Source organism: Saccostrea cucullata, unplaced genomic scaffold, assembly GCF_032062105.1.
Source record: "Saccostrea cucullata isolate Sc308-1 unplaced genomic scaffold, CSIRO_AGI_Scuc_v1 ctg2627, whole genome shotgun sequence".
NCBI lineage: Eukaryota > Metazoa > Mollusca > Bivalvia > Ostreida > Ostreidae > Saccostrea > Saccostrea cuccullata.
This window is the reverse complement of record NW_026938072.1, coordinates 82,806-89,960: the sequence shown is the minus strand read 5'-3', so window position 1 is coordinate 89,960 and position 7,155 is coordinate 82,806. Positions and strand designations below refer to the sequence as shown.

Sequence of the window (7,155 nt, the reverse complement as noted above, 5' to 3'; positions counted from 1 at the left end):
TGATTATGCACGATGTTGAAAGATTCATACATGATTACAGAATAATATGACATTGATTTCGACAGAGATAATTTGTTTCAAATTTACAAAACAGCAGATTACAACTTCATCTGAAAAGGCTACAAATCAGTACAGTATCAAGATGTTATTAATAATGTACTATTGTTTCGATATTTATTTTTGTTTTTTTTAATCTGTGTGATACTAAAACTGCATATTTAAATTGTATTCGATATCTGTTTTCTTCTTTTGGGTGGTTTTGTTTCATATCTTCGCATGAAACATGCACAAGAATCAACCTTATCAAATTCTCTTCTTTGCAAATGAAGTAATCCAGATTTTGTTTGAAAGAAGAAATACATATACATGTATGTTATATTAATGATTATGTTTAACGAAATGAAAAAAAAATCATTGAGGATTGCAAAGTTTCTTTATTCAAACTGTAACAAAGGAAAACTTTACGGAAGAAGAATTGAAGCACTTTTGTCTGTTCACTGATGAGGGAAGCATTCTAGGATTAATGTCGTTTACAGGCTTGCGATATCGCACGTTAACTTTGACCACCAATCCTGTGACTCCTTCGTTTTCTTCCGCAAGGTATCTCCCTAGTAAGATTCTTTGGGCAGTAAGTTACACCATTACATCTGCATTCACAAGTATATCTTGTACACATGAAGTCAAATGTGAACCTCTCGTTGACTCGATATCGCTTTCCTCTGCTATAGCAATCCCTACAAGACTGAACGGTGCCAGCGACGATCGCAAAGAGGACAAGAAGAAACGACAATTTCATCTGCAAAAAATAATAGGTTCTGTAACTAAAAATATATGCACTTCAATAAAATATAATGATAATAATAATAATAATAATAATATAATTGCAATAACTTAATTACAAATGCATTATAATCACAGGTAAATGTTAGAAAATAAAATGTTAACCCATAGTATAATAATAACACAAGGTATTTAACTCAGAATTACACTTAATACCCCCTTCTCAAAAACGCATTCATTTATACTTTCAAAAGAAGTGCACTGGTAAACTGTTTATATCCATTGTCTTCTACGAAAATTTATCTAGTACACTACCATATATGGCATGTATGTCTTTGTTTTTTTCCGTAAACAGCGTCAAAACTCTTCTCGCCTAGTGGAAAAGTCGACTCAACCATAAAACGGTATGTGCTGATCCCGCATAGAGATTTTGATTGGCTAAAAATCTATTTCTAAAATTATATCAGATAAAGATTGCAATGTTTTCATGGAAAATCGGATGTAATGAAGTTTTATTTACTCACTACAACATTTAAACACAGGAGATGGATTTTTAAACCCACTCATTTTTTTCGATATTAGCACATACCATTTTATGGTTGAACTCTACTTTCCACTCGGCGAGCAGAGTTGTGACGCTGTTTACGGAGACAAAAGAAAATAAAGATAAGCATACAATATATGGTTGTGTAGATAAATTATCGTAGAAGACATAGCAATAAACAGTTTGTCAGTGCAATTTCTCTGAAAGTTTGAATGAATGCAATTCTGCGGGAGGGGGGTTTTCCGTGTAATTCGGAGTTTGATACATTGTGTTATTATTATATACCCTGGGTTAAAATTTTATTTCCAAAACAAGTGCTTGTAATGATAATGTGCTGTTTGAGATTTCATGTGCCTTAAAGAAAATTTGGGGGAAAAGCGAGCCGAATGACCATGCCTTCTTTTTAGCTTTGCAAAAATGTTTCTTGGGAAACATTAAAAAAATGCGTTATAGAAACACCATTTTTTACTTCAATGGCATAATTCTTGCATGTGAAGAAGTCATACTGCTTGGTGTAACTTTTGATTTTTGTTTGAACTTTTGATGCTCGTATATCATGTGTCAGAATATGAAAATCTTTACCAAACCATGATTTGGAACTCTCAACCCTAAACTGCATGTATTATAATTGTATCTTCATTGACACATTGTTTGTAGGGGATAAATGCAAATGTAGTTCTCGTGAAGACACAGAGTGGGGGCTTTATAGATGATGAGACACTTTTTAATTCATAATTATTGTTTTTATTTTTTTTATATAATTAATTCTTTCACAAGTTTTCTGTCGCCTGCATGGCGCAGTGGTTAGCGCGTCTGCTCTATAGTGGCGAAGAAGTTGAACCTTACGTCGTGGGTTAAAATCCCACAGGGGGACATGGAAACTGGTTTTTCCGCTAAGGCCGTATAAACATACCGAGGTTCTGTACATGTATCGCAATAGATGCTGGCACAAAAAAATCTCTCCCTGCTGAATGGCCCTGAGTGCCGAGTAAAGGACAGAAATTTGCAGCTTTCCACTGGAAAGTAGTGGAGTCTGCATATAAATGAAAGTTTTACTAGAGGGGCGTTGAACAACATACATACCAAAAAAACACAATTTTTATGCGCCCGAATTTATTCGGGGAGTATATTGTTCCTGTCTGTCTGCGTGTTGTCAACTTTAACCCTCGCCATAACTTTTGAACCGTGAGAGAAAGAGACTTCATATTTGGTATGCATACTCCACTAATAAAGCACTTACAACTGACACCAAGGTCAATGACCTATTGACCTTGACTGTGACCTACATGCCAAAAATATCTTTTTCGAACTTTCGCCATAACTTTTGAACAGTAGGAGATAGAGACTTCATATTTGATATGCATACTCCACTAATTAAGTTCATTCAAATAATAACAAGGTCAATGAACTTTTTACCTTAATTTATATGCTAAAAATAGCCTTTTCGAATTTTCGCCATAACTTTTGAACATCATATTTTGCATGCATACTCCACTAAATTAAGTGATTTTAAATGACAGCGAGGATTCTGATCGTGTGACCTTGACTGTGACCTATTTGCTAAAAATAGCTTTTTCGAACTCTGTTGCTTCCTAGTGCATAGTGTTTCACAAACTCAACTTGTTCTTTTTAATCTACAGTTTTTCATTGAATTTTTTAAAGCCTTTTATCTGCTATACAGTAATACTTCATTTTTAATCATTTTCTGAACTTCTTTTGTATCGTGATATAAAACTTTATTTTGACATTACGGCACTTTTTTCTACCTCATTTAAAAAGTATAACAATTTGCCATTTTTTCATAACATGTACTGCATTACTACGATGTCATTTTAAGGTAGTCCGATCCTCAGGTTAATAAAATTAGCAGTTAAGTAATCAAAAATTATCATTAAAATATCTCTGAATCCAAAAAGTAATGTAAATTTGTCCACAGTATTTCTTTTAATTTACACATTAAGGTTAATCATATTATATAGGGAAAATTGTCAAATCTCCAATATATATTCCAAAAAAGCGAATAGAAATATCAGTTATGCATTTTCTAATTGCAAATTGATCAACGAAAATATTTTAGGTTAAATAAATAGGTATCCAGGCATTCAGAGAAATTGTCGTGATTTTTATACTTTTTTGGTATTTTATATCTTTGATTTCCTTCATGTATTATATAATACATAATGTAGAAGGTTTTTGCTATCTTTGAAATAGCACAAATCACAAATCACTTCTAATTTCATATAATGCTACAAAGTATTGATATCTAAGGCTTGATTCAAGAAAATATTACATGTACTTCTCTAAAACTGTATTTATTTTTTTTTCCTTTTGGGGGCGTACAAATGTCAACTTTTTATAAGACCTTTTCTAAGACTTCTATAAACCTTGACTCATATAAAGATGAATAAAATAAAAATTGTTGCATGTTGCATGTTTATTTTTAAGCCTTATCTTTACGCTTTTTAAATTAAATATTAATGTTTGGAGTCATCCTTCCTGGCTGAGAATCGGATATCCTTAAGCTGTTTCTGTCGTTTAATGTTGTGCTCAATATGCTTGTAATATGCTACTATGTCTATGATATTTATCATCACTTTTTAAATTCTTGTTTCTCTTCAAATGCAAAAATGTGGATGACATTTTTAAAAAAAAATACTCGGCTGTTTCGAATTTTGTTTTTTAAAATATAATATATATGTGGAATATTTGAACAACGTGTTTTGTATACCTTATTAATTAATGATGCATCTTTGCCATTTCTTTGATATTTTTAGTTGTGAAAGTCTATTTAAACGTCTAAAGAGCACATGCTATTTGTTGCTCATTGTACAAAAGCCGGCTGAAAATAAAATGTACTTACTTACTAACACACTGACGTCTTCTGCTGTTTGAAAAACTAAATATTAATCGGAATTAATCGGAAAATATTTAAAATGATCCAATTATTTAGAAAAAAAAATCTTTGAACTGCATTTGAAGATATCTAAAACATTCATTAAAATAGTCTTTATTTGTTTCTTTTTCATGATGACGTTCCATACGTTAAAGTGATTTTCTGTCAGAATAGGCTCATATTTAGACTCAGTTGTTGATTAATCGTTTTGCCCTTTTGTCTGCAAAGGCTTGTACAAATATTTTAGAAATAGATGGACATTAATCAACTGTAACAGTGCTTTCAATTAATTAAAGTCCGATCACGGTAGTCTAGTTGTAGAGCGTTCACTTCGTGATCGGAAGGCCCTGGTTTGATTCTTGTTCTCGATGCCTCGTCAAACCTAAGACGTTAATATGGTTAGTGACTGTTCCATCGCCAAGCGCTCTGCACTAGAAGGGAAGATCACGTGTCTTTCGTATATGACCTTTAAAACGTAGGTCCCGTGTTACGGTAGGCGCTGGCACGATAAAGAATACTTGATGTTCATCATCCCTGAGTGCCGAGTATCGGTCTAAATTTAAAGCCTTTTACCGACATGACGTCTCCACATGAGTGAAAAATTCTCGAGCGGGACGTTAAACAACGTAAAATCAATCAATCAATTAATCAAAGATATACGCAACGTATTCTAACTTTAAAAATCTAGCAGTACTGCATATTCTTAGACAAAAAATCAGCATGTGTACATGTACCCAGTGTTTTGAACATACCCAGTTTATCAGATAATGAAAAGTTTTGCATTGTTCAATAAAAAAAAATAACTCAAATTATCAAACATAAATTATAGAATGATATTATTTATTCGATTTTAACATAAAGTTAACATAACGTTAAAAGAATAAGATACGCAATATAACCTCATTCAGAGTTTAGATTTTACTTGATCATGAAATATACATACCTTTATTACAAGGTCCAGCAAAAGAATGAATGGAAAACATTTGGGTTTTTTTATATAATAGATCATTTCCACCTAATATTCATACCATCTGTTCATTATCAATGTTTGTCAAAAATAATTGTATATGTAGAAAAAATTCCCACCATTCACTTCAAATAAATAACTAAAATTTATGTTATACTTAAATTGAAAAATTGCATAAAATTGTGTAATTTCTCACTGAATAGGTTAACCTTTGTTTTTCTACATCATCCTGGACAAAAATACTCAAATATTAGCGGTAAAAATAAATTTCTATTGTTATTTGTGCAATGACCTCTTTGACAAACTCATCCTTAGTGGCACATGGAAATGGTTAAGATAGCAACTACTGAAAAGTCTCCAAATATTTTTAAAAAGCTAAGCACTTAAACTTTAAACCTCTCTCTCTCTCCAGCTTGTCTTGCTTCTTTTTTTAACATTTCACGGTGTGTTTAAGACATCCTCTGAGAACTTTTTCAAAAGCTTTCCTATCCAACTTAGTCAGTTTGCATATCATACGATGTCCCTTTTCAGGTGTTATAAGCGATGCATAACTTCAGCAATATTAAATCTATTTTAAAAGAGCTCATTTAGAGGCAATACTATTTTGATATATAATGTGGATGGGTCCATACCCGTTTAAAAGAAAAATTAGACTCAGATATTTCTTTTTTTTGGAACAAAAAGAAGAAAGATAAATATTATTCAGTGCGAGAAGGTTTATTATACAACTTGAAAATCCTTTGTCAGGAAAACAAGCATATTTCCTGAAAGGAGGTGTGGTTCTCGTTTCAAGGCGCTAAATAGACTCTTTCTCCAACTTTTTTGTGTGTTTGTAGGATTGGTCCACCGACATCTTTCGCTAAATCTAATAACTTTGAAATTGAATAACTCCCGAATCACCCTCTCTGTACGTTCGTGCATACGTATACAGAATGCTAGGGTACCGGTGTGATCGAATATTCGAATGCTCAGTATTGTATACATTTGTACCAACTTTCAGCTAAAATTTATTTTAGTCCATTATTTGTTAAAATTTGGTGTTCAGTAGTTATTTAGATTGAATCTTATTAATTTCTTAATGTATCAATGTTCATTTGATAATACGCTCTGTTAATTGTACAAAAAGAATAAACTGCGTGTGTATTTTTGGTCTACGTTTGGACACATTTTAAAAGATGCCATAATAGGGAAAAAAAGTTATGTGTACTATAACAGCTCTCATATTACAAACAAAACATTCATTGACAACTACAGGTATTATAAGCTCTAAGCTCACTGAGTGATACCCTCGTCTCCCATATGAATATAATGGAAATGTCCATGTTTTTTTTGACGGAAATCCAAAATGTGTAAGATCAAAAAGTAACATGGGAGGCGCACAATGACAATATGTAATAAAGTTCAAGTGAAAGTTTCATCAAATTTTATTCAACGGTAAGATATGAGTTGCGGATAAGAAAAGGGGTACCCCAAAACGTAACAGACAAATGGACCGAGGGACGTTCATACAGACAGACGGACGGTTCTAATAAAAATAAACTGTGTCATACTGTAAAATTTCTTTTTTGAAAAAGTATTGTACATGTATGACATGTGTTTAACATCCGAAATAATAATAATGAAAAGCTAAAAGTAAGCAGTATCTATATAAATTTCTTATTTATTTTGGCGAAAAGACACATCTCGATTGTCAGTAACTCTAGCTCTTTGTTAAAAGGACAAGAAACCTGAATCCCTGAAAATACAAAAAGTGGATCCAAGTACAAAAGAGTGGTACATACAGGCATCCTCTGTTTACTAATCTTAACCACTTTGAATTTTATGCATTATAAGTTTTTGTACGTTTCCCCTGTATGATTTTAAATGAATTATTAAAAAAAATATATTATTAAAAATAGACTGCATTCATTTTAATACGAATAATTAAAATATAGATTGTGTATATAGGGCTGGTACGATTGATTAATTGAT

At 31.9% G+C, this 7,155-nt stretch overlaps 1 long non-coding RNA gene across 1 annotated transcript; it reads right to left on the bottom strand.

Moving 5' to 3' along the window:
* Positions 1–414: 414 nt before the first annotated feature.
* Positions 415–5,258, bottom strand: LOC134249368 (uncharacterized). Its single transcript, XR_009988262.1, has 2 exons — positions 5,161–5,258; positions 415–796 (listed from the first exon to the last, which is right to left on the bottom strand). It is a non-coding gene; the product is annotated as an uncharacterized LOC134249368 (long non-coding RNA).
* Positions 5,259–7,155: the final 1,897 nt, after the last annotated feature.